The sequence below is a fragment of the Sprattus sprattus genome (assembly GCF_963457725.1).
Source record: "Sprattus sprattus genome assembly, chromosome: 2".
In the NCBI taxonomy this organism is placed as follows: Eukaryota; Metazoa; Chordata; class Actinopteri; order Clupeiformes; family Clupeidae; genus Sprattus; species Sprattus sprattus.
This window is the reverse complement of record NC_137921.1, coordinates 48,115,264-48,142,675: the sequence shown is the minus strand read 5'-3', so window position 1 is coordinate 48,142,675 and position 27,412 is coordinate 48,115,264.

Below are 27,412 nucleotides of genomic sequence, written 5' to 3'. Positions count from 1 at the left end.
AAATGTCTCTCCCATTTAATCCAGTGTGTGTGTGCATTTGTGTGTGTTTAATCCACCTCCTCCACGTGAAACCGTACGAGTGTGTGTGTGTGGGGTATATGGATTTTTTTAAATTGCAAGCTGATTTTTCAAACTTTGAATTTTGGCTGCAAGGTTCTCCCTACCGATGTTGAGCAGTACCTGCTGAAGAAAGCTGAAGGTGTTTTTCATGCACCGTGGGTAGTCCAAGTATAGGGCGTAAATCAGACCGAACAGGAGATAGAAGGCTTGAGGTAGATTGTCCAGCTCACCCATCACCACAGTCCCTTCCAAAACAATTCCCACTCTGGATGGGTTCAACTGAGGATCTGAATCGATGCAAAGGATTCCCACTTACGTTTGGCTAACGGTGCAAACCCATGCCACCGTTGTGAGCGACGCGATCTCTAAACCCAATGCATTTCAATGGGAGGCAATCCATTGTGATGTAAATTAGCGATCTGAGCGACGCGTCCGTTGAAAATTCGAACATGTTGAAACTTATGCAAATGAGGAGCGATATTTCCCGGCAGCAGCCAATGAGATTGTTTGGTGTCGTCTTTGACAGTTGGACTGTATGCTATTTCCACACGCTACACCACGCCCACTCAAAGCGATGGAAGTCGCTCACAACGGTGGCATGGGTTTGCACCGTAAATGCCTCTTGCTCAGTTGCGTCCTAAGAGAACATGGAACAGATAAAAGGAGAGGACAATCATGCACAATGCAGGTACACAATGTGACTTCTCATACACTTCCTAGTGTCAATGTTTCCTTTCATTGTGCTGCCACAGCAAATATAAAAAAAAAACCTTTCTAAATGGTTGCATCTCACTAGCCAGCAGCAAATCGACTGTCACATACACAAGAAACTAAGTGAGAAATGTATATGAAATATGAGGACATTCTTGACAATTTCATGGTCAGAAAAAGGCATGCACTTAATACTGTTTTGTGTAATTACTGAAATAAGAGTTCATTAGCAATATATACATGAAGCTGAATTACTTACGGAGCAGGTCTTGAAGAAGGCCGCAGGATCATCACCCAACACGACTGGCAGTCCACGAAGAATCAGGCACCTCATGTCAGTAGGCTCATTTGTCTGTAAAATGATTGACACAAAGAGTACAACACAGATTATTTATCACCAGAACCTCCCCTGAATGACTATCACAAGGATCAAAGGAGATTACATTAATGATACATACAGATGAAAGAATCAGTGCATAATAGTGACAAATTCAAGCAGACACAGAAGACGGGAGAAAACATGAGTACAGGGACGACACAAAGACGTGAAGAATGGGAATGAAAGTATGGAAAGGAAAAGAGGAAAGAAGAAAAAGGATAAGGAAACAGGGTGAAGTAGACTGATATTATAAACCCACCTTTGTCTGCAGTACTTACAATTCCAAACCATCTGTGGTCTTCACCAGTTTCCACACACCTATGAGGAAAATAAAATGTATTCAGTTGATTGAATTGTTAACAATCCCAAACCATCTGTGGCCTTAAAAAAATGTATTGAGTTAATTAATGTATTCTGTTGTGAAGAGAAAGCAATATTTGCATTGGCTTAAAAGTAAATAATGCTTGCATTAGTTAAAATGCGTTTCCCTGCTCAAACACAACCCACTAGACAGCATGTGACCCGCTAGCGATAGCTATCTAAGATTAGCCACGAAATGTTAGCTCGCAATTGTCAACGTTAACTAACAGCTGGTCAACGGGATTACACGGTACTGTTAGTAGAACTCGTTAAAAAATAAGATTTAACACCTTACATCAGCCCTTGTGTGAAAATTCTTAATTAAGCTACGCTAACGTTGACTTAGCTAATATTCGGTACTGTAAACGGTGGGAACCGAACTTCGCCAGTTCACAGCTCATGGAGTGCAGAACTAACGTTAGCTATGTCTGGTCAAAACAAACTTTTAAACTGTCTATTAATAGCTAGCTCTTATTGCCACGGCAAAGCTGCTTTGCTTCGGTCTAATACGGAGATTCAGTCGTCTCATAACGTGGTCAACGAATTAATGTGAATTTACCAGATTCTCGCAGTGTTGTAGTGGAGATTTTTTTTTGTGGGGGGACGCTAGATGTGACGTCACCAAAAAACGGAATCCCACGTGCACGCTCACACACACATTTTGTAAGACGTTTCAAGTTTCTCGCCAAATATGGAAAATGTAGCTAATCTCAGTTGCAAAAATCCACATGCATGTGTCAATGAGAAAAAAGCATTCCAGGCCCAGACAAAAGCCATATCACACCACACGTAGTTGTCAAAACAGCAAATATTTATTGAATGATTAAAAAAACACATTGTTTTCTTTTCATTTTTAATTTGATTTTAAGTTCATTGTGTAAATCTAAAATAACGAGCTCCAAACCCTAACATCAACACGCAATCAGATAATAATATAATATAATAATAATATAATATATAATATGATAATTGATGATCGTCATTAGGCATGAAAACAGTCACAATCTTAGCAGAAGGCGCTGCCATTAACAAGAACATACCAGTGCTACTGACGTTGGCTTTTAATTAAGCTAGCCTACGAAACAGTCAAATGAATCGCCACAATGGATCAGGATGAGTATTGCGGGGATCAGTTGCAGTTCTCGTTCTCCTGTCTTCGGCAAAGCGATGGCATCTCAGCCAGGTCTTCACATACTCTTCCGGATTCCATTGCTTTAATGGTGGTCCATGTAGGTGGATGAACATCAAGGCCGACACCCTTTCGATGAGCAACTTCGTTCGGGTCGGGGTAATGACAAGGTTCATCTCGCTGAATCCCCTTTCACACTCTGCTGTGCTGCATGGGATTACTCTTGTGCAGTTCATTAAAGGCCTGAGGTCATCGGGTATAGCATCCCCGGTGCTCTCGATAAAGTTCCTAAACCCATTAATGGCACTAAGAGTTGGCAACCCGAATCTCTTGCAGAGTTGACTTATCTCCACCTCCCCATAACGAGGTGGCATGGTTTGTGCTGTTGGCCAGTTCTCACGGTCCAGGATTCTCAGTTGTGAGATCAGACTGGCATAGTCCGACTCAGCCTGGGGGGCAACAGACGGTCCAGATGCAGTGGTAAACATCCGATGCCTCAGATTGTTGCAAAGACTTCGGAGGAACTGCTGCCGGTTGATAGAAACTGTTTTGGGGTTGTCTCCCAACATTACTGTGCCCAGTCTGCCCTCTGGTATTGCAATTAAGGCTAGCTTTACACGACAACGATCTGAACGTAAACCGCTAAAGTGGCGTTGCGTTCCCACTTTTTATTTCGCGTTTAGACGAGAGTCTTTGGGTGGAAATCTGCATGCAGACGGTGACGCAAAAGTGTGTGAAATTGAACTTAACGGTGCAGACGTGGAGGTACCTACTGCAGGATGTATATGTGTCCATTCTATTCCACTATGGCTATTTTAACGCGATTGGGTGCTTATTTATTTATTCATTCACTTACATTTGCAGTGTTCGTGTACATTTACATTTAGTCATTTAGCAGACGCCTTTGGCCAAAGCGACGTAGGCTACAAGGGATAGAACAGACAAGCTTCGAGACCTAGTGTAATTAATGCGCCTTCTCTGTTCTGTTTTATCTGTGATTACTCGGCTTATTTGCTGAAATGACTCCTGGATAGATATCAAAGCAGCTTGAATCTCCGACTGATGGAAATAATCCGACATGTTTGTTGTTGTTTGGCTGTATGCACATGGATATGATGTCAACGCGTATGCGAGGATAGCCAGCGTGAGCAGCTCAGAGCACACTTTTGCGTTTTCAACCCTTTAGACGGGAACGTGACGGTGGAGCGTTTTTAAGATTTCCACTCTGGAGGGTGGGTTCATTTTTTTGCGTTTTTAAGCCCCAAAAACGCTGTCGCCGTCTAAACAAAAGGCACATCTGATAAAATATTTTGTCGGTTTCACCCGGGAGCGTTGTCGTGTAAAGCCACCCTAAAGCTGCAAGCACCTTAGTTCCAGGACGTTCTGCCATGGCATCGATGACTCGTATGCTGCGGTTGATCAGCCTGTCTGCATAGGTCACTGATGTGGTGCGTTTCTGCAAAGACTCTGAGAGTAAGGCCAATTCATGAAGAGCATCGTACATAAGTGCCAAGTCTTAAGACGAACTGCTTCGAAGACAGTCGCTTTAACAGACCACCATACAAACTTCTGTCAGAGGCCGATCGTCTCTCGTTCGTTGCTGCGTGGCTGAAGTGCGCACTTAGTGCATCGAAATTGTGCCACACAGCAGACACGGTGCGATAGGAACTGGCCACCCATCTTGTGCTTAACACACAGCCGATTTTCCCCACTTGCTGTTCCAATTCGGCGGCGCACTCTCTCAGCTCTCGCTGGTTCTGGGGTGATCGACTGTACACAGTGTGCAGTTTGTCCATGAATGCTTGGAAGTGGTTCACACCTCTAACATCCGACACAGTGTCTCCCACGGCAAGCTCAAGCCGGTGATTGAGGCAATGCCAGGTCAAAATATTCGGGTACCGCTCTGACAACTGTTTTGCGACACCAGATTTTCGCCCCAGCATGACACTGGCACCGTCGCTTGCAAATGCAACTAAATGCTTTCTCAGGTATCCGTCATCAAAGCCGTGTGCGCTGAGGCATTTTAGTAAGTGCTGCACAATTGTATCCGCCCGCTGGTTCAGAAGTTCGAGTAAATCCAAGAACACGAAATGAGGATCAGAGTTTTTGTCGGTCTCACATTTGAGGTACACAATAAGTGCAGTTATGGACTCCAGACTGGTAGACTCATCAATGAGAACAGACACTTTTCCTTCGATGGCTTGAATTCGTTGACAGGCTTTCTTTCACATCTGCTCCGCTATGTGGTCTACAATCTGTGCCGCGCTGTACCGGGAGTGCAGACCTATTCCAATATCTACCCCATTCTCACTCTGTAAATCTTAAAGTCCAAAATGGTCAGAAAATGGCCTGTTGCTCAGAGCTATATGATATGCCGTGCGGAACACGGCACAGGTAGCCTTCACATGGGCTGCATTAATTCGGTCACAGACTTTCTCCAGCGTTTCATTTTTAGCATTGTCAATAATTCGCTGTGCAGTATTATGACTATAGGAATGCTGGTGTTTCATTATCTTCTTACGTAGAGACGTCAGCATCTTGGTCTTCTCTGCTCCACACGGAGAGACAAAATAGGCACGCCACTCATCTCCTCTTGAGCCACGTATTTTAAAAACTGACAAGTCAGTAATGGAGCAGCAAACTTTACAGCCCAACTTTCCGTCCTTGCTGTCTATCCAGGGGTATATCTCCTTTTTCCTGGCCCACATCTCCTCACTCCAGACATGGAAGGGTGAGCTGCCGATGGAGCTCCCGACCGCCTCAGGACTAGCATTAGCATTAGCAGCAGAAGAAGAGGTGACATCTCTGTCAAAGGTGCTGTTCATGCCGCCCGCCGTTTCCTCGGGTGACACTGTTGTTTCCGCACTCCGATGGCTGTCTTTGCGAAAGTAAAACGCAATGTTTTTCTGTGTACTCATTATCACTGTTGTTAACAATTAGTCTACAAGCTGCTATCTACTCTTGTCTTCTCTTTCCCGCTGTAATAGAATGTAGGCCTACGTGAGTTATGACGATCATAACATTAACGTTCTTTTATTTTTTTTCCTTTATTAGGCTACTGGGTAAAGTTTGTGTTCTAGGCTACTTGGTTTCTGTTTGCTAGCTCAAAGTACATTTAATGGGTTTTAGAATATAATTTGACTAATTCATTGGCTATTATAATATGGTTTATTGTACAGGTGACGGTCAATGTGAACCAGACAGCGAAAGCGATAATTTTGCAATTCAGATGAAAATAATTGAGCAGAAAAATGTGAAAACTGAGAGAAAAACAAAACAAAATACAAAAAGTTGCGAGGAAACTAAAAACTTTGAATAACTTGTGTTGTTACTTTGTGTTGAAATTAAAGCCATTTTATTTGATCAGATCCATGTTGTCAAAAGTAATAGGTTGCTAGGCAACACCTGAAACAAATGCAGTCGTGAGAAGACTTGAGAACTCAGCAAAACGACATGTTTTCCATTCACAATTACCGTTTATTTACAAAATGAAACATGCCATATAATAAACAACTTATTAACCTTGACCCACCTCTATTAGGTGCTTAATATATTTAAGCAATCTAGCACGAGTGGTATTAGTAAAGGATATCCCCACGGCCACGGGTGGTGTTCGGTCGTAGTCCCAGGCCGAGTGGGTTTTTAACTGGTGCATTTTCAACTTTGGTTGGTTTCAACGGTAAAGAATCTTCCCATTGTATGCAAACAATTGATTATTGTGAAAAGTCTGAGTTGTGATATCCATTCATGGAACGTCTCTCGTCCAATCGCAAAAGTAAAATCAATGGGGGGACAACGTCCCCCCGCGTCCCCCTCCCACTACACCCCTGGATTCTCGTCAGGCAGCCCCTCCTCTCAAGGTGACTTTGCCGGAGCATGAGGAAAAAACGGTGATTTGCAGCTCAGGACACAGCTTGCAGATCGCTGGATCACTTCATTGCCAAAACGAACGGAACACCATGACTGTAGATCTGACGTCTTAAGTCTTATTTGCAAAACTAACCACTTGTGACGAAAACATTTCAAATGCAAATGCTACAATGGTAATTAAAGTGCAAAGTGCATGGATTAGATTAGATTAGTTTCAACTTTATTGTGCAGAGTACAGGTACAAAGACAACAAAATGTAATTTGCGTCTGCAAAAAAGCAGAGTGCAATGTGTATCGAAAAGTGCAATGTGATATCCAACAATACACATTAAAGGCACAATATGCAACAATTATGCTTCAGGATTAGGGTTAGGATAAGCCGTTTAACCTTAAAATAACAGCTTCAAAAAAATTGGGGCGCTACAATGACTTTTAATATGGAGAATTGCGTCCGTGCCAATGGCATAGCAGGGTCAATAGGCATATAACTGCCTTCTGTAGTTTTGCCTGCCGATGCCCGCCGACCTGACTTTGATTACCTTCTGCCGATCTAGTAAGTAGCTTATTTGCCGTCTTGCTTAGTCTTGTGTTGCACATGATTGATGTTTGACTGTGTAAGGACAGTCGTTGAGTAATTAGTTTGTCATAATGTCAAAGTCAGCACATTTCAAGAGATTTCGTTAGTTTTAGCTGCTAGCATACCTTTAGCGAATAGCTATTAATCCTTAATGCACCTTTAAGGCTGAGTATTGCAGCCACAAGTCATGATTTAATGGATATAATGTGCACATTTTTTTCTTATTTCTGATCATGAATGTTTTGTGACTTTCTACTGATGACAGTTTTGAGTGTTTGATTTGACTTTCCAAAACATGCAAGAATCCCCCAAATAAATAAATAAATAATAAATAGGGCCTATTAATTACATCATGCCATGGCTCCTGAAAGTATTAGTAGCCATTCAAACCAAAAATATCTCATTTAACATGCCAGAGGTGAACATCAATCCACTTGACTTGTCAATCCAAGTACAATGTACATAAACCGTTTGTTTTATTGCAATACTATAAAATATAAGTCTATTGTAACTCAAATGAGTCGAATGAAGTTATGTTTGTTAGTGATGCTTTAAAACTAAAAACAAAAAGTACAATTTAATTAACTATGTAATTTTAAATGAAATCCGGGTTTACAGTGTAGCACGTATTTTGCCATACTTGCTGATGAGTTTAAAGATGTAGCCAAACGCGAGCTAGTGGCTGTTTGTATTCGATTTGTCCAAAGTGGGATAATCAAAGAACGGGCGCTGGGCTTTGTCCAAACTGCGGACCTGTCTGCTCAAGGGATATCACAGAGGATCCTGGAAATCCTAGAACCACTTGGATTGGACCCTTCTCTTTGTGTCGGGTTTTGTTTTGACGGGGCATCAGTCATGTCTGGACAAAGAGGTGGCTTTCAAGTTATCTTGAAAGGGACATTTCCTAAAGCTGTGTTTGTACATTGTAATTCACACAGACTGAATCTAGTGCTTTGTACTGCTGCGGAATCCTCTGGGCACGTCAGCACTTTTTTCACTGTCATCAATCAGATACACAACTTCTTCACTGGGGCCGGGAGGCACGCTCGGTTCGTGGAGCTCCAGAAGATAATGCACCCAGAACGCCCATGCAAGGAGCTGGAAAGATCGTGTGAGACCAAGTGGAGCTCCAAATCAGGATCGGTTCACAAAGTCTTCGAAATGCTGGACGTGTTACATGAGGCTCTTGCTGAGTGTGCTGAGACAAGCGGACAGACAAAACTAGATGCAGACCACCTCTTACAACAGATGCAAACAAAAAAGTTCGTTTTTATGCTTGTTTTGTTCTGCAAGCTGTTTCAGTGTAGCGATTTTGCCACAAAGGGGCTGCAAAGTCCAACACTCTGCATGACAGACTGCATCTCATTAATTGAAACATTGAAAGCGACCTTTGCCACTTTTCGAGATGATTCAGATGGTGACTTTGACAAAGTCCTGCGATTGACGGCGGAGATGATGGAGAAACACGAGATGGCATGCTTGGATGTGCCAACCTCTCATGAGCGAAAGCTGCCTCGAAAGTTCAGTAGATCTGTCGTCACCACAACATTGGGGAAAACATCCCCTATCAGGAATGAACGTGATCTCAGGGCACTCTGGAACTGTGCTCTGGACAGCCAGGTGTCTGAGTTGAACAGCCGGTTTCAAAACGACACCTATGGAATAATGCAGGCCTCAGCGACCCTCCTCCCAGGATCCGCCACTTTTGGCACTCAACAACTGCTGGAGCCTCCTGCACTATATACTGGATTAAAGTAACTGATGCGGAATTTGCCTGTTTTACCCAATTCGTCAAGGGCAAAGCTGACAGAGACAAACTACCCACACTCATTGAGGTATTGGATGCTTGTCCAGCCGATATTTTCCCGGGATTGAACAGTTTGTTGAGGGCCATCATTACACTCCCCATGACGTCCTGCAGTGTCAAGAGACTTTTCTCCGCAACTCACAGGATCCATACTCGCCTTAGGTCATCTATGGTGACTGAACACTTGACCCTTTTGTCTTTTGAACGACAGCTGACAGAAACACTTGATTATGACGAGATAATCGGCGTCTTCAATTCAAAACCCAGGAGACTCCGCCTGATGTAGCCGGATAAGACGCCGATGATCTCCTCACAAGTGTTTTTTTATCACACTTGACTTGACTGACTATAAGTGAAATAAACACTTTTGACTGACTTTACGAACAGCACGAATGAACAGATGGACTTTGGACTTCGGTAGAGGGACTTTGCCACATTATAGCCTAAGCTTACACTGCACTACACTACACTACACACTCTACACTTTGAACTGTGATACATTTGTATGTTGTTAGCCGCTATTCGGCGAAATTGAATTTACTGTGTTCGAGACTAATGGATTTAGATGTTTGCTACTTGACTGTATTATAGGTTAGTGTAATCTTGTATATTTATGGTGGGGGATATTTGAATTGTGTTAGAAACAGAATCAGATTTTATAGGCCTACCTGTGTTTCGGTAGCCTCCATGTTCAGAATGTTTTGTATCTTTTGCAGGGTTAAGGTAGCCTAATGTTATGATTATTACCATGCTGTCTGTGATGACATTCTGAATTCTTTTGAGTTGAGGAAATTAAATGTTTTTATTTTCCAGCAAAGGAAGCCTGGGCCTCGTTTCCCGAACGCGCACTTAGCCTAAAAAGCACTTGAAATCGTTCGTAAGAGGAATCCTACGTTGCAGACGGGTTTCCCGACGCGGCACTTAGCTTAAGTGTATCTTTCGTTGAGAAGAATTCTACGTGTGGTCAGGACCAGTAGTAACTTCCAGAGGTGGGACCAAGTCATTGTTTTGCAAGTCAGAAGTTAGTCTCAAGTCTTTGCTGTCAAGTCCCGAGTCAAGTCCCGAGTCAAGACAGGCAAGTCCCGAGTCAAGTCACAAGTCAAGGCCGACAAGTCTCAAGTCGAGTCCCAAGTCCTACCGTTTGAGTTTCGAGTCCTTTCAACAACAGAGAAATAATATTTACACAGATCATGTATGCTTTTAAGATTTGTATTTATTAAGCCTTTTTTTGGAAGAACATTGTTCAAACACTCATTTCAAAACCTAAGTGTAAGCTTAACCTTTTCAACCATGTCACCACTTTATAAAAGATATCCTCACTCTCAAAAATTACATAAAATTAAATAATCTACATGTAATAGTAGCGTGTGCAGTGACGTTAAACTGACCTTGATTTGATTAGGCTTGGCTTAAGTGTTGCTGCTGGCAGCAGTCTACTGTGTATGGTCCGCTGACTAGCTACTAAGCACATACAATCTCGCTTTAAAAAAAATCCTAAACTATCCAGTCTCAAGCTTTTGGTTCATTTAGAATCACCCCCGTGCTTCTGATACAGGCATTCATAAAGCGGTCCGAGTTACATCAACCCTAAACGTTCGTTTTCAAAGATGTGCAACTCACCGAGTGGTGATCCACATTTTTATGTCAAACACTCTAGCACTAGCAGCTATTTCATCCAAGACAACCCAGAAATGGGGGCGTGCAAACGAGTGAACTTATACATACATACATGAACCCATAGGAGATACAGTTTACCATGTTTGTAAACTCAAAGTGACGTTAACAGTGAGTTTACAGTCTAATTGATACGTAGCTAGCTAGCAATTAAGTTAGCCAACAAGCTAGTGTTGGCTTTGATTCAAAACGTAGGCTACCGTTCTTTGTGTAACTTCAAATGTCGGACGAAGTTGGACGTTGTCGCGTCTCCGTCTGTTATCTTGCTCCCGTAGGTTTTACATACAGCAATTATTTTTTTTGTTTATCACCTCATAATTTTTGTACCCAAAAGAAACTACCTTTGGTATCATTTTTGCCAACTAGCGCGAGCGTGTGTGTCATGTATACTGTCTGTATGTATCATAAAGAAACAACGTGGATCTAATTTGATTGGATGTCGTGCCGCACACAGGTGCAAAGGGAGATAGAGCGGTCAGTGTCGTGTAAACATACATTTTAATCTTCAGGTTCGAGGAAAGTAGCAAGTCTTTTCCAAGTCAAAAGGTTCAAGTCCAAGTGAAGTCACAAGTCACTGATGTTAAAGTCCAAGTCGAGTTGCAAGTCTTTTTAGATTTAGTCAAGTCGAGTCTAAAGTCATCAAATTCATGACTCAAGTCTGACTCGAGTCCAAGTCATGTGACTCGAGTCCACAACTCTGGTAACTTCACACTTAGCGATGCAATCCACCAGGGGCGTCGTTCGCCCTATTATAGAAGAAATCCAAAGGATGTTTCTGTGTATAGCACATCATGAGAATGTCATTGTTTCACCTGCCTATTCCCATCAAAATAGAAATAAAGAATATTGAGTATTTGAAAATAAAGATTAGGCTATACAAAACTAGTGCAGCGCCCGTAGGAATTATGCATTCTGTAGTGTTAGCAGACGTAGAGCTGTTGGGTAGTGTAATGGCAAGACATATTTGCACTCCACATAGGTACAGGTTACACTGAAGTATTATTGTGATGCATGTTTCCTTCTCATTAAGAAATGTGTTAATGGTAGCCTTTTTGGAGAGTTACCAACAAATAAAGTTTGAGATTATGTAGTGGATGCAGTTGAATATACTGTAGATGTCAACGTTGCTGTCTACACTATAAACTGTCATAAAGAAAGACATTATTTAAAATTAAGTTATGGTTGAAATAGGATCACTTCTTTATTGTAAGGGTAAGTGTTGGGTAAGAATGGTCATGCAGTTGGACTCAAATGTAGGTTAATTTGATTGAATGTATGTAGCCTACTGTACTGTATGACTTCGATGATGCTAGCTTTGACAGCCCACTCTCAGACAGATCGTAATAAATGTCCTTACAATGGGAACACAGTTTAAATACTCTGCTGGAGGTGGCGTTACTATCCCCGCCCCGAATTCAGTGCACAGTGCACGTTCGATGCACGCATACATACGCACGCTAACCCTATAGGCTAGCTAATTTCACAGCAATTAACGTAAACAGGTTAACCTGACGTAAACAGCTCCTAAGAGCTACCTAAGAACTCGTGCACCTGACTTTAAGTTGATGGTTGGGAAACGCACGTAAATAGAAAATGTTAGTCTACGATGTCGCGAAAATCCACGTAGGCCGTTAAGATACACCGTTATCGGGAAACGAGGCCCTGGTCTGTGCGTCTAGAGGAAGGAATTACACTGATTAAGTGTGCATTCATTTGAATTAATACAGAGGGATTCCCACCTGTTGCGCACGTACAATTCTTACCTAAAATCATAGAGCGCTACGCGCGTATAGCGCTCCAAGATCTTTGATTCTGACCCAGTGGCGTGATCGATCGCGAAAACGTAGCCTACTGTAGTGTCTTCATCAGTGATAAATACAAGTTCTTACTGAATTTACAGGTTGTGATTGGGACGTTATCATATTCAATTCGCAAACGTTTCTCAGTTATGATGTCCGATTTTCATACTTATGAGTCACCACCTGCCCATTATACATTTTAACAATAGTCAGTCTTAATGTCTTTTCATTCAAACATATTGTGGCAACCCTTAATGTATTGTAGTCTACATCATAAGTAAGCAATCCTGTGCCTCTCTTATAGAGTTATGAGAAAATGTCCCGAACGATAAGCCAAATAGGGCACCAGGTAAGGCCATAGCTGGGAATTGGTACAATTTGCCTGCGCGAGAGTCGCCATTGGCTTCACACGAATCAGGCACAATTCGATTCACGCGAATCAGGCACAATTCGAGTGGGCGAGACACTTTGTGAATTAAGCGCGCTTCACTTGACGCGATCTGAATTGCACAGAAACGGGTGCATATGAGACTGAATTGCACAGAGACGGGTGCATATGAGATATATACGTTGTTGACAATTCTCACAAAGACACGGGATCTGAATTGCACAGAGACGGGCGCATATGAGACATATACGTTGTTGTAATGTCATTTATTTCTTTAAAATATAAATTACACACCAATAATAAAATACACACTCACAAAATATAAAATACACAATTCGAGTGGGCGAGAGTCACCACTTTGTGAATGAAGCGCACTTCACTTAGGACACAAACTATAAAGACGACAAGTCATTCAAAGACAAAACAAATAGCTGCACGTACACTGCAAAAAGAGATGTGTTAAAAATGACACATGTTGTGCAGAATTTTAACACATGTCATGAGTGTGCTCAGGGACAACACATGTTGTGTCAAAATTAACACAATAAATGTGTGAGCCATTTAACACACAAATTGTGTCAGGTGATTTAACACACAAATTGTGTCATTCCAACACGTTTTACACAATCGATGTGTCAGCCATTTTAACACACAAACTGTGTCAGGTAATTTAACACACAAAATGTGTCATTTCAACACATAAAATGTTGGTTATGTGTAAATTAAAATGTCTAAAACCTACTACTTAATGTGTTAATATTGCAATTTATGTGTTAACGATGAGGCATTTGTAATTCTAAATATTAAAGGGACAGACCATGTAAAACTGTTAGACATTTAATCAGTTAAAGGTTGATATAATCCTACAACTCAGCAGTGGCAACCGGTATGACATAGAAAACATTAACAATTACAACAATCCTACACAGTTTTAATAGACCTGCTAGAATTATCATTAGTTGCAGCCCTAACAGCATCATCAACGCAGCAGGCAAAAACACTAGACAAGCAACATACTCTCCCTTGGGACATTTTGCAACTTTAAAAAAATATTAAACTTTTGTTTGATTAATCATGTATTGTATTGTATCAACTTGCTCCCTTTTATTTCTTTTTCTATCATGTTATACCTAAATAAAGTATTTGTAAAAAGCAACAGGCATGAAATAGAAAACATTAACAATACTGTAACTTTATACACAGTTGTATACAATTATGTACTCAAGAATGCAATGATGAGTAATAGGATCCTGTAATGATAGGGCTGCAAGTGCAACTAATGATAATTCTAGCAGGTCTATTACACTTTAAAATGTGATAAGTTGCGTTACCTTGAAGGAATCCAGGAAACCGGTTGCCTTGAACAAGTACATTGAAATATAATTTTCAAGTTAGGTGTACTTTATAGTACACCTAACTTGAAAATTCTATTTCAATGTGCTTGACTTGTTCAAGGCAACCGGTTTCCTGGATTCCTTCAAGTAAACGCAACTTATCACATTTTACAGTGTAATAGACCTGCTAGAATTATCATTAGTTGCAGCCCTATCATAACAGGATCCTATTACTCATCATTGCATTCTTGAGAAGCTAGACAATCTTATACCTTGGGTTTAAGTATAGTTCATCTGTAGAGAAACCTGACATTATGTCCAAAGGCCTGACATCTGTGGCATCAGTCAGGTTGATCATTTCATATTCTTTAGTTTTTTGTACCGCATAAGCATACAAATGCTCAAAGAACTTCACTGTAAGAATTCTTACAAACATCAGAATGGATACATTGTCAGCCTCTGGTATAATATGAATTATTTCACCAAACGAAGGCTCTCCATTGTTGTCAACTTTAAGTGGCAGTACACAGCCGGTTCTGTAAGCTTGGCCAAGCACACTAACAATGTGGGCAACATAGACAGAGCTGTTCAAAGTCAAGTCATCATCATAGGTTGATCTCAGTTTGTCCAACACAATATCTGCTTTTTTCAATGAGCTGATGGACACAGGGTATCATTTGTAACACTAATTTTCTCAGAAAGAGCATCACCAAACGTGAAGCTATACATGTGCTGAACTTGGTGTTTATAACTGAGTGTTTTAGAAATATTTTTGAAGTTTCCAACCACATGGGCATGTCTTTTTAACGGATTATGCTTTGCCTCAAATCTCATACACCACAGCTGAGAAAGAGGTCCAAACATTACCATCATCCTGGGGTAATGAATCATAAAGTGGTGTTTAGGAATCACATTTCGAAGATAGAGCTTTTTGAATGATGAGTGGTGCTCTATAATGAGTTGTTTCAGGAATACAGCAAGGCCTTGTGTCACAATGGGTGCAAAGACAATGCTGCATACAGCCGCAGAAAAAATTAAGAGACCACTTCAAAATTATCAGTTTCTCTGGTTTTACTATTTATTGGTATGTGTTAAAGTAAAATGTACATTTTTGTTGTATTCTATAACCTACTGGCAACATTCCTACCAAATTTCAAATAAAAATATTGTCATTTAGATCATTCGTCTTCTCTGATGAGTCCAATTTTCAGCTTTGCCCAACACATGGTCGTCTGATGGTTAGACGGAGACCTGGAGAGGCCTACAAGCCACAGAGTCTTGCACCTACTGTGAAATTGGACTCATCAGAGAAGACGAACTAGGAGACCCTCCAGTCGGCTTTGGTTCAATCCTTATGGTCTTTTACAAACCTCAGCCAGGCAAAGTACAACGTTGTCCCGGAAGAAAAACTTGCTTCCTTTTGCTCTGACAATGTTCCCCAACTCTGAGAAGTGTTTTTTCCAGCAGGGCAATGCTCCATGCCACACAGCCAGGCCAGTAAAGGTGTGGATGGAGTATCACCAGATCAGGACCCTGTCATGGCCAGCCCAATTTCGAGACCTGAATCCCATAAAAAAAACTCTGAAATGTGATCAAGAGGAAGATGGATGGTCACAAGCCATGAAAAGAAGCCGAGCTGCTTGAATTCTTGCGCCAGGAGTAGCATAAAGTCACCCAACGGCAATGTGAAAGACTGGTGGAGAGCATGCCAAGACACATGAAAGTTGTGATTTTAAATCAAGGTTATTCCACCAAATATTGATTTCTGAACTCTTCCTAAGTTAAAGCATTAGTATTGTGTAGTTTAAAAATGAATATGAGCTTGTTTTCTTTGCATTATTCGAGATCTGAAGACACTGCATCTTTTTTGCTATTTTGACCAATTGTCATTTTTCTGCAAATAAATGATCTAAATGACAATATTTTTATTTGAAATTTGGTAGGAATGTTGCCAGTAGGTTATAGAATAAAACAAAAATGTACATTTTACTTTAACACATACCAATAAATAGTAAAACCAGAGAAACTGATAATTTTGAAGTGGTCTCTTAATTTTTTCCGCGGCTGTATTTCTCTCAGCAAAATGAATAAATGCCAATGCTTACTTCTTGTGTCAATGAGATCACCAACTAACAAAGGTAACACCTGCAAAAGGCACCACATTTGTGATGCGGTCTGTTTTACAGCATTGTCAGATGTTCTCAGATTGAGAATAACACTTGGTTTATTTTTTTCATTTCCATACCCATAGTCATAACTGGAAATTCTTTGATTCAACAGTTCTAGGGTGAAAAGCTTTTCTTCATAAATGAAGTGTTGTAACATTAGTCTCACTTCCAAAGGGGCTACACCCTCAAGGATATCATGCATAATGTCAACACAAGTGCAGTAACATGAAAATACTGCAGTTTATTTAAACAGGAGTCCCCTTTAACTCCAGTTGAACTGGGATCATTACATCTGACATGCTGCTGAGTTTTCTCTTGTGCGCCTCTCAACATCATCTTCATCGAAAACAGACTGAGCAACTGTTTTGTCAACCATGCAAAAGTGACAAAACTTGTTTGCTGAAAAGCTCTCTACATACCCACATAGGGAATGGATAGCTAAGTTATCTGCAGTCAAGACACAGATTGTTCCATACAGTGGATGGTTGTCCTTGCATCTCCACCTGTATACCAGAACTTTCAAGGAGTCTGATGTCCTCTAGCAGTGGTTCAAAAATTGTACCAAACCCATATACCTCTCGGTCCATGGAATTAAAAAGAAGACACAAGTGAATATTTGAAAGTGATGAATTATACTGCGGTGGCAGATTCTTCAAAGCAAAATACACAGCCCCCATTTTGTGAATTTTTGTTTTGGAGCCTAAAGGGTTTGTTGTTTCTATGTCGTCAAAATACAACTGTATTTGGAGGGCTTGAGGAAATGTTTTAAACAGCGGATGAGATAAAAAACTGAGAGCCATTGTGGGATAAAAAATATATGTTTCACATTTAATTAAGTAAGTTAGTATAGGATTCCATAGTATAACATAAATTGAATTGGTAACTTAGTGTGGCCATGTATTCTGTCTGACCTGTTGGGTAAGGTTTGATGAGCTAAGAGAGTTACTCAATGCTTGGGGTAAGGGGATCCTAGGTAAATATCCTTATCTATAGTGGAGGACAAGGTGGCCACAGTGTATGAGTCTGAGGGAGGGGTTTTAGGTATAAGAGATGGGTTTGACCAGAGATCTGTGGGCATTGTTGTGGGACATTTCATGAACATGGATTGCTTGTAACAATGCTCCCGATATCGTTAATAAATCTGCAGTACCACTCCAGTTGTCTGTAAGTAATTTTGACCACATAAATGGTGTCAGAAGTGGGATACCTATCTCCGAGGAACAGCGAGGAAGACCGAAGGCTCAGGACCCGACACAGATGAAGGGAGATCTATTTTTGATCTTGGGAGAAGGCCGTCGAGAGAAAAAAGAAAAATCTGCTCCAGCGGCACCCAGCCTGGCCAGAGGAATTCCTCCTGTGACCTGGATACGGTATCACCATTGCTTGGTGGTCACAGACAACTGTGGTGAGTCCCTAATTTTACTTTAACAAATGCTAGTAAAATAGGGTTGTTGTGTGCACTGGTGCCTACCAGAAGGGCTGGTAGAGAGGTTCCTACCAAAAGGGTTGGTAGAGTTGTTTCCTACCCAAAGAGGGGTAGAGAAGATTCCTGCTTGGGATAAGCAAAGTGTTTCACGCCTAAAGAGAGGTGGAAGATATGCATATATTTCCTGCCAAATAGTGTGGTAGGAAATGTGGGGTATTTGATACAGAATTTGTCACACTTTGTTTGCTTTACTCTGATTTAGGCGTGAGGTAATTGGGAAAAAAAATATCACTGGGACACTGCAAACATGGGGAATAATATGCAAAACTATTAACACACCTAGAGAAGTAGAAAGACCAGATGTTTGAGGGACATGTATAAAAAATATGGACCTGAATGTGTAGATGAGAACTTACTAGGGAAGGGACATTTCCTTTAGAGGGAAAGAATGAAAAGTAAGTGTAGGAAAGTAAAAAGAAGGTAGGGCTATGATGGAAAGTGGAAGTGTATGGAAAATGGGAGAAGGAAGCAATGGATAGAGAAGAGAAAAGGCAGAGAGCAGAGGGAAAGAAAAGTTTTTATAAGAGAGAGAGGGAAATGGCTGCCCAGAGGACTACAGACATGACAGCAGAAATGTATGTGCAGAAGAATGAACCAGAACCAACAGCTACACTCCTTTCACAGCCCAGACCTCCCAACAGTGATGGTACTTGGGCCTTGATATATCTACCCTCACCCCAGTCACTTTTACCCCAGCCACCTTTGCCTCAAGAGCTCATGGACTATGTTAAGAATCATCTTGTTACTTGGAGTACTGTACCTCCCAATGAACTGTTACAATATGCTGAAAATTGTGAGAGGATTAAAGTCAAGAGTGACCAAAAGAAGCAAGATGTATTGCATGATGCAGCACTAGGTGTCTATCGAACAAGTGTGCAAAGTGGAGGAGGCAAGGGGGGAAGGGGAGGACAGGGAGTGAGAAGAGGATATGGACGAGGGAACCATGAGGCTAATCAGATGGGCACTAACATGGACTGCTGGGAGTGTGGAAGAATGGGTCATTTAGCACGAACTTGTAGACAGAAGAAACAGAAGCAAGACTTGGGCCCAGCACAACAGCGCTCTCAACCTCCTGTCTGATCACAGCATGAAAGTGCAGGCCTTGGGCCCTGGGACCTTTTGTTGACACTTCGGATTTACTGATTGGATTGTCTGGATGCTGCAGCCCAGCCGAAACTCTCTCTCTCTTTGAATGTACATATTTTTTCTTTTTTGATTGATACAGGGACAGATATTAGTAGGTTAGGAAAGAAGGATATTGGAAAGTGTATGACATTGAAAAGTACCAGAATAGTGAATGTTATGGAAGCATCAGGTCAGTGGATAGCAAAGTCAGTTTCTACTCCAATATTAGTGCAATAGGAACAATGCATTACAACATCCATTAATCCTCAGCAGTGTTTGCCCTGAAAATTTACTGGGCCGAGACTTAATGTGTAAACTACAGCTTACTATTTCACTCACACATAATGGGGTTGGTTTAGAGGGGTCCCTTTTGTTTGTATTATCAGATAACTTGCCCAACTTGGAGTGGAGTTTTAAAGTCACCAGTCTTGGTCCAGGGAGATAAGGAACTTCCAGAGTGTTTGCAATGGGTGACAAATTCTTTCTCAGATATCACAAAATCCGGAGAAATGGTACCAAGTCAATTATATCGTTAAAGAATATTGACATAGCTGGCATTATTATTACGACCAAAAGCTACGCTGCAACTGTAATAGACCTAAACCTGGTCTGAAATATTTCGTTTGCAAACTCAACTTTTTCTCCCCATGTGCCTGTGGGAAAAAACAAAAGGGGAATGGTGTGATTGTGGACTGTTGGTTAAAGCATGTGTACATGCTGATAATTGGGTGTCCATTCCACTCACCCCTGATTTGTTTTATTCATCCTCTCTGGAGGCATATTTTTTTCAAAAAATGGAGCTCCTTAATTGTACAAAGACATCTTTGTAAAGCCTGAACCTTCCTCTTTACAACAGCAAGAGACTTTAACTTTGTCTGCTGAGGAAAGAGCAACTCTGAGACATTATGTGCTTGTATATTAACTTAGACAGAGAGGGCACAGCCTCTCCAAGCATGTGCAAATAATTGTAAAACCTTGACTGACTAATTGACTTGGACTGACAACTCTGATAAAGTTTTTGTTTATTTAAGATAGGCGTTAGTATCAGCTCCAACATTGGGGTTGCCTAATTATGACCTGCCATTCATTTAAGTTGTGTGTGAGAAATTAGGTAGTGCAGGGGGTGTTATGTCAACAATATGGGGGGGCAGCATAGACATGTGGTATACTTATTTAAACAATTACAAGACTTTGCTAGAAGAATGTTGTCTTGTTTAAAAGCAGTTGCAGCGGCTGCCAGTGCAGTGTTAGGTAGTGCAGACATAATAGTGTTGCATTCACTCACTGTGAATGTTCCACATGAAGTACATTCATTGCTTTTACAAGAAGAAAAAAACAGCACATCTTACACCGGCGCTTCTCTTAACTTATCAGCATGTGTTATTAACCCTTTCTCGTGTAACACTTACATGTTTCACAACACTTAATCCAGTGTCTCTGCTGCCGATAGCAGAGAATGGTGATTTACCTGACATTTCTGAAACACCTGTCTCTAACCCTGGTGTAATCTTGTTTGTTAATGGATCATCTATGAAACTGGAGTCCGGAGAGTAAGGAAGAGAAGAGGTGATTGTAGGGAATCCTTTTGAAATGATAAACTCACCCCTCACAGGAAGTTTTTCTGCTAAAGCAGCTGAAATGGTAGCCTTGGTGTGAGCATGGAATTTGGCAAAAGGCAAATCTGTAATATGTGATGAAACTAGTTTATTGGATAAGACCATTGAAAAAAAAAGGGGATAAACTGCGGGCATGATAAAATATGAATGTGCTATGATGGCCACATGGTAACTTCATACATGTTATTAGCCCTGTTGTTTTGTGCACACTTTGATTTTCAGTGTGCAAAGGGGGGTATAGGAGAAAAATTTGAATATGGGGTTATGGTCACCCTATTTATGGGAGGTATGGGGTTACAATAGGTATAATGCTATGTTTGTAGCAAACAAAATTTATTTTGCACCAGGATTCACTACAGTAGCAGCTATGTATTGTTACAATGAGAGTATAAGGAAGGGCATCACCCATCACCTGAAAAATCCATTTGAAAACATTATGATGGATTTCATCCAATTGAACAAATGCAGAAGATATGAATATTGTTTGGTCATAGTGGATATGTTTTCAAAATGGCCTGAATGTTATCCAGTCAAGCATGCAAATGCCATATCAGTGGCTAAGGCTTAAATGAGAGATGTTGTGCCTAGATGGGGAGTTCCAAAGAAACTAACCTCAGATAATGGAGCACATTTTGTCAACAAAATTATTAAAATGCTGTCTGAGAAATTGCAAATGGACTTCAGAACCCATTGTGCATAACATCCACACAGTGAAGGGGCTGTGGAGAGAAATAACTCAATGTTGAAAGCAAAATTGACTTAAATTACAGTGTCAATAGGGATGGATTGGGTGACTGCACTTCCTTTAGCTCTTCTCTACCTCAGAGGCCGTTCATTCAAGATCAACAGGGCTCAGTCCTTTTGAAATTTTGACTGGACGTCCTCTGACGGCTCCGGAGTTTACTAATCCACCTAACTTAGAGGATGTAGATATAAAAATGACTAGTTACATGCGAGGACTGATTGCTGCTCTGTCTTTTGTGTCTCAATAGGTGGCGTCGGCCTTTCCACAAAGTTTCCAAAGGACACACCCAGTTGAGCCAGAAGCATGGGTTCTGATCAAAGATTTCATTGGGATCAAGAGCGGTGGCGAGGACCGTTTGAAGTACTGTCATCTACAACCTACGGCTGGGAGGAGTGCTGAAAGAGACACTTGGGTACATCTGTCACACTGCAGAGTGGTGAAAAATCTGGAACAATACATAAACTGAATTGGATTGGCAATAAGAGAGGATTGGTAAACAATCTTCAGGAGGCTAAAGAATACAGACGTCAGGATAGATTCATAAGTATCACTAGCACCACATCAAAGTATTTTTCTCAGTTTAGCTAGAAAACCGTTACAAGTTTGTTGTTTTTGTTTTCATTTTATTTGGACAGTTACCTGAGGCGGGTCTAAAACGACCCAAGTCAGCTCTGCTGTCGAAGACTAGATTAGGATTTATTTTTGAGTTTTTGAATAACTGAGAAAACACAAGATGTTGGTTTTGGTTTTGTTGATGTGTGGAACGAATAAAGTCTGTGTTTTAGCCTTCCATGCCAAAACAAGATTAAACTAGAGTCTGTGAAACCCTTTAACTTTAGGAATGTTTACGACCTGATAAGAGAGGGGGTCACATTGTTACCTGAGACTAGACTTGTCTGATAGAAGGTAGTTAGTGATTCGTGGATGCATCTTTGCCTTACTCTATGTGGTGAAACATTTGGTATGATCAATGTATTTTGGAAACCTAACAGAAGTGATTATATGTTTCAGGGTAGTCCCATGCCAACTGAAATGTATGAAGATGTTTTTTCATTCAAAGAAGTCCCAAATAATGAGAGAGGAAATATGGTAGTAACAGAAGTGTACAATGAGTCTGACCCTATTTTGAAAAAACCTGGTTTAACTGATAGATAGGCAATTGGAATTTCATGTTGTTATTTTATTTTCCATGAGTAATTGTTATTTCTTTTATTTGTATGTATAATATGGAGTTACATTTCAATAATTAGATAACTTGGAGGAAGTAATTTGTAACCATGTTTTGCTATTATGTGTGTTTAAGGCTAGTAATCAAATGTAATGATGATACATATAGTTTCTCTAGGTGTGGTACTATAGTACCACAAGGGGGGAATGTGGGATAAAAAATATATGTTTCACATTTAATTAAGTAAGTTAGTATAGGATTCCATAGTATAACATAAATTGAATTGGTAACTTAGTGTGGCCATGTATTCTGTCTGACCTGTTGGGTAAGGTTTGATGAGCTAAGAGAGTTACTCAATGCTTGGGGTAAGGGGATCCTAGGTAAATATCCTTATCTATAGTGGAGGACAAGGTGGCCACAGTGTATGAGTCTGAGGGAGGGGTTTTAGGTATAAGAGATGGGTTTGACCAGAGATCTGTGGGCATTGTTGTGGGACATTTCATGAACATGGATTGCTTGTAACAATGCTCCCGATATCGTTAATAAATCTGCAGTACCACTCCAGTTGTCTGTAAGTAATTTTGACCACACCATCACAGTAGTTGCGCATTTTGCCAACAGTATCTTTCTTACCCTGTAGGTAAACCTTTTGCATCTGGTCATTACTGAATACAAATTTTACTGTTTCAATTACTGATACATACTGGCAAGTATCTGCTGCCAACACTTGTTTGAATTGTCCACATTTTCTTCCAGTGTCTGCCCTATGACCAAGAAATATTTATTTTGGCTTCACAAGACCAAATTTCTCTGAAAAGTATTTGTTCATTTTGAAAGGTGTGTCGACATCTTTAAACATAGTTTTAGCATTTTCAAATTTGCTCATTAATGACTGGACAGACTCACTGTCAAGTGGAACTTGCAGATTATTCAACAATGTAGTTGTTGAATGTTGCAAACTGTCTACAGTCCTTTCTAGCATCTCTTGTGTACAACTAACACTTTTTGTTAAATCCATTAAAGTCGTGTTTGATGAGGAATACATTTTTACCAGAAAAGAAGCAACACAGTCACTAGGCATGGCAGTTTTACATGGACTAAAGTCTGGTGAGTCCTCAATATTAGATGGCCCTGCCACAGATGTTTCTGCTGGAGTGTGGTCATTAGCTTGGAAAGACACATTATCCATGAACGTTATTGTGGACTGGTGGTCCCTATGAAGATGTTTGGAAAATGAATTAAAATGGTGGTACATCCTCGGGCAACCATCTTGGCTGCAGATAATAGTCAAGTCCTGTCCATCTGATAAGGCATGTATTTCACGTAAATGCCAAATGAGTGTCTTTACTTCTGCAGATATTGATTTTCTGCACCTTGGACATATGTACATTCTCTTGTGATTTAATCTGCAGCCTGAAGCTAAGAAATAAGCTCTAGTACCTTGGATCTTCTCTTGGTTGAGATGGTCACTTCATAGATGTATTCAAAGAAGGTGAACACAGAGCTGAGTTGTGGTGGATAGGACAAGTTGCAGACCCAGTATAGCTTAAATAGCTTGTCCAAAGCACATGTCAGGCCTTCATCTACAGGAATGGTCACTCCATCATTCCTCGCGATGATGATGTACTGTGCTGTGCTCCTCAAGTTGCCGATGCAGATCAGCTGTGGTTGGGTCCTTGACGCTGTCTTGGGGTCACTGCAGAGGGATGCAATGCTGGTTCCAAGCTTAAGAGATGAGGAAAAAATAGATACATTTAACGATTTCAAATAGCACCACCAGAAATAAATTTAAGTCTAAATTGGCATACTATACTGCATTACAAGAAAAAAGTGTAAGACATTATAAATAACAGAGGAAAGATAAATTGCCATCTAAACATACAGAGGAGATAAATAATTATAGGTGTGGTGTGATATAAAATTATGCAAAACAAGATGTACTATGGTAAAACAGTAGACTGTAATTGACAACAACACAGTAATCAAACAGATAATTGTTGACCTCTGGAGAGGAAGTGTGGACAAATTTCAAAGTGTTCCCTGACACATACTGGCCTTATGAAGTGATAGCACTTCATCAATCGTTTGCACTTAGACATTAGTTGCACTTTACTTGCTTAATATTAATATTTGTGATGTGATTTTGTATTGTGAAATTCATAAACAATCTTTAAAAACATAAAAGGTGCTCAGTATACATAACATTTCTTACAAAACATACCGGTACGAAATCCAGTAGGAATGATATTGCTCAGATGTTGTTTGAGTTATAAGCTGTTCAAGAGTGTGAACTGTATATATCTTCCTTGAACACTCTTTTGCATTTTTAAAGACAGTAGCAAGAACTCTGACTGATCCAGGCTCATGGGCTGGGTCCTGGGGAAGAAGAAAAGAGGGAGAAATGCTTTTTACACTCATTGTAGGTATGTTGACATAGAATGTTCGCCGCGAGCGGTTGTTGTCTCAATAACATGATCCACTCTGCGTTAATACTGTCAATATGTGTCATACAAAATTCACTCCTCGCCGCCTGGTGAGAGTATGTTTGTCCTGAATACGTCAGTATTTACATCGAGTACAACCACTGTAATCGTTAGACATTTCGAGCTTTCAGCCCTGAGGTGTTTTCAGTTCACCGCAACTCTCTGAAAATTTGAGTGGCTTTCAACCGGTCAGCGGACTTCATCTAAAGCCTTGGACACTGATGAAAGATAGGTGGACTTGAATTAGTGATGCTCCGATCGATCGGGAACCGATCATGATCGGCAGATATTGGTAAAAAATTGCTTGATCTGTGATCGGTGAAAAGCACTGATCAAAAATCCGATCACGTGACGTAAATTAATTGCACGACTTTTCAACCTGCGTGCGCGGCAAACGGTCACTCAACAGCAGAGCTTGGCAATGGCAAGCAAAATGAGTTCTCCCATCTGGAATTTTTTTAAGTTTAATTTCTACAAATTGTGCACATAAAATAATAGGGGGATGTTGCGCTGAATGGATCCCATAGGGATCCGTATGAAAGCTATAATAGCCAATCGTCACAGATTGTCCGGTAAGAACAAATAATGTCAAAGTTCCAATGATGAAAAGAAGAACGGTATTTATTTTCGACACACACACTCGCAAGACATGAATTGGTAGGATGAATATGAATGACTGATGACTGTGGTTTCTACAAGAATGATAAATAACAAGACATATAGATATGAATCTGAATATATTACGGCTGTAACATGAAGGTGGATCTGTCCCTTTATCTCCGTGCTGCGTTACGGTGAACATTCCATTTGAGCGTTAATAACGGTAACCATTTGAAATAGCGGAATAACTAAATGATCTAAACAATAATAATCATGAAACAGTGAATGATTAAACCCTACATGAACTACTATCTATAGTGTACCTACTGTTGACATGAAACGGACTAACCGCTGGTTGATAGCAGCAGCCTTTATAACACTGTGCGAAATCTGCTAGATTATAGATAAGAACAACATTCCATTTGTTCACTTGCTTTAATGAATAACGGCAGTGAAATGACAATCATCCAACATGTCATGGGCAGCTAGAAGTGCCGGTAAGTTTACATCTAAGTGGAGTCGTTTACTTCCTGTTTCACTAGTTTCACTGTGTCAGAATAAAGGACCCTAGTGCAATATTCCCTAGATTATAGATAAAAGATTACCATTAGCCTACCCTGCCATTCTGTGATCGGCAGAGATCGGCAGATCATGATTTTGGTGATCGGTAATCGGTGATCGGCCCCAAAAATGCTGATCGGAGCATCTCTAATCCACAGAGTTCATACTTCTTATCTTGGTACATACCAAATTTCATCGAAATCCATGGTCGAGAAAGTATTAAACTAAATCGCGGAAAATTGTTAGTCATTGTTAGTCAATTGTGATGAGTAGATAAGCGAACGTCCTGTCAGATGCACTGCAGCAGGCGTCGTTCGTGAATATGAATGGCAGCTTATTAATTATAGTTGTTTTCAGTGAGGTACCATGGGTCTGATGCCCATTCCAACTAAATGTTCATGGTTTCACTTGAAAGAACTACAAAAGTCTACCTTCTGTTCAAATTCCATGCAAATATCTGATAAAATGAGGAAGTTACAAGCAAAAACATGTGAATAATACGCGTTTTCGGTCACATGACTTCCATTGTAAGTAATGTGTAATATTTTGATATAATCGGTGATATTACAAATACCATAACTCTCTCAATCCTCAACTGATTTTCAAAATCCAGGTGTCATTGTAAAGGGAATGTCTTACTCTGTCTAGTCATGTGATCCATTTTGAGTTTAGGGGTGTTTGAAAATTTTGTCATCATACCTACTCATTGTATAGTATGATGAGTTTATAAATAAAGCTCAACCCAAAACTAATCTGACTACATGAACTTGGACTGTGCAGCCGTCCTTGACTTTACAAAAATTGCTAGCACAGCTAAAGTTTTCATTAAAACGTGTCACCTACACTGTGTGATAAAGAGCTAATTTAAATGTTTGCAGTCGGGGTCTTTCGGCTCAAAGCGCTGTTACCATGACACTTGAAATCTATTTCTAGTGGGGCTAGCAACAACCAGCTCTGCTGCACGTAACGCTTCATCTGAGCTCCCTCAAAACACCAACTCGGTCTCTCCGCTCAGAAACGTTCATGCCACCGACCACCACTACTTTTTTTTAAATTATTATTACGAAAAGAAATTAATTACAGAATACACATACATATCAGACAAAATAGCCCTCCCCCCGCCACTACCACACACACACACACACACACACACCCCTTGAGAGCAGATGACGCTATCTGCACCGAGTAGGAAGGCTAATAGCCTCACGAGCTGCCACAGATGCTAACGTGAAAGTAACGTTAACTTGCACACTGGCAATGGCGCAGTTTTCGGGCTAATTTCCCATCATGTTCAGAGGTTGGAAGTTAGCTAACTTAACGGTTAACTTTGGCTGGTGCTAATATTAACTTAACACACACAAACACCGTTAGC